This window comes from Xenopus tropicalis, chromosome 3 (genome assembly GCF_000004195.4).
Source record: "Xenopus tropicalis strain Nigerian chromosome 3, UCB_Xtro_10.0, whole genome shotgun sequence".
Taxonomy (NCBI): Eukaryota; Metazoa; Chordata; class Amphibia; order Anura; family Pipidae; genus Xenopus; species Xenopus tropicalis.
In genome coordinates this window covers 48,423,210-48,425,503 of record NC_030679.2, presented here as the reverse complement: position 1 = coordinate 48,425,503, position 2,294 = coordinate 48,423,210, and positions in this window count along the sequence as shown.

Below are 2,294 nucleotides of genomic sequence, written 5' to 3'. Positions count from 1 at the left end.
GGGGGGGGGGGGGGGGGGGGGGGGGGGGGGGGGGGGGATGCTCACCATTTAGTTATACAGCACCAGCAAGTTACACAGCAATTTGTAATAATATCATAACAGACAGGGGACTTTAAATACATTAACAAAAAGGGTTACAAAATGAGACGATAGGATTAGAAAACTATACTCGGTTACAATCTAAATGCCACATCTAGCTGTCAAATGTTACACTGAGCACTGGAACGCTAAAGAGACAGTCAATTTTTGGGCAATATTGCAAAATCTTGGAAAAATTGTCAAATGTTTTTAAAACTTTAATTTTACACATTTCTGTGATGCCCCAGACAGGGTCCCTGAAGTTTCCTAAAAATGCCAAAACATTGTCAGAATTTAATATAGAAGTACTTTTCCATACCCACAAATATGATGTTCCTCAAATATTTCAATATATGGAAATGAAGATAAGCATTTGGGGGAATTCAATGCTCAGTGTCTGCCAGGAACCCTTTATCTGCTGCCTGCAAACATTTTCCTACTTAATACATTTCATTGAAACGTTTATTATAATTACAACATTTTTTTATACATAGGCTAAAATGGACCAATATGGTTATCAGAATAGTGCATCGTAAATATACTGGCAAACATTTTCATCACAATAGAGAAGACTCATTTAGAAGAGCAGAAGCTATACAGTAGAACTCCGATTTTAGGTCCCCAACTTTTACACTTTCCAGGAAATGATGCAGCTTTTTCACAGTCCCGTATAGGCAAGCTTATCCAGATTTTACATTCGCCTGGAATTTATACCATTTTGGCACTGCCCCCTGGGAAATGTAAAATCAGGTTTCTACTGCATGTTGGTGAAAAATCACCATGCTTTTTATCCACAATGCAATATTTCCCCCAAATTCCTGTGTAATTTGAACATCAGAGCAGGCTACATAGGTGTATTAGTGCAAGACTATGGTTGGGGGGTATGTGTAGTGGCAAGTTGAGACAAAACACTGATAGTACTAGAACTCCCTGTTCGTGGGCGACTAATCTCCCCGGATTGCCATCCCACCGGCGAAAATCGCATACGCGGCGGCGCGATTTCAGTGAAATTGCACAAGTTTCCTCCCGGTGGGATGGCAATCCGGGGAGATTAGTCACCCGCGAACAGGGAGTTTTGTCACGGGCGACTAATCTCCCCGTGTGCCAGAGCCCTTAAACTGCTAACATCTCAGAAACCACACGATTTTACACTGGGTACTTGTGTTAGCAAATAAGCCCTACTGAGTTTATTTGCTTCCTAGGAAGCAGTTCTGCATTGTGGGAACAAAATGACAGTTAATTACCTAAATTAAAATGTAATTACTGGGGGAGTCATAGAGCACATAGCTGGAAGGAAACAACACACCCATTGTAAATAGTTTAAAATGTGTTATAAAAAAATGAGTGAAATCAGCTCAGCTTAACCAGTCCAGTACTTGCCACTGTCTGACACCTGAGACTGCGATATGATCTAACAAAGCATGACCTCAAGACGTAATTAGGATATACTTCTTAAAAAGGAAGGAGGAGGGAATAAATAAATAAATAATGGTTTGATCCCGGTTATAGAGGCCAGCAGGATTGCTGCGAGCTATTTAGTGTGTTTTGTTGCCTAACCTTTGCTCTGTATAGGCTACAGTAAATGTAGGTGTGTTCATATAGCATGGCTCACTTGTGTGCATCATGGAAAAAGATCCCACAAAAAGATAAGCAAAGAGAAACCATTAAAGGAACAGTTCAGTGTAAAAATGAAAATGGACAAAATAGATAGACTATGCAGCCACATAGGAGATGTATTTAAACCTCCTTACAAACTTGGGAAACAGAGGCTAAAACTGTAACTGCTTAACACTCTGTAACTCTGATCCCCCATTCTTTATAATAGTAATGATTTAAGATTTCCCAAGCTATTTTTGGATTGTAACAATACCTTCCTGCTCTAAAAAGAGCTTTATCTAATTGTAGGAGAGGGAAAGAAATAATCACTGAGAAAGGGGTTCCAAAAATAAATAGAGATATAGCGAACCTCACAAAAAAGGTTGCGAACTTCTGCCAAAAAGTGCGAACTTTTGCGAACCCCATAGACTTCAATGAGAAGGCGAACTTTAAAACCTAGAAAAGCCATTTCTGGCCAGAAAACTGATTTTAAAGTTTTTTAAAGGGTGCCACGACCTGGACAGTGGCATGCAGGAGGGGGATCAAGGGCAAACATTTCTCTGAAAAATACGTTGTTGACACAGTGTTGCGTTTTGTGCTGTAAAGGGCAGAAATCACAC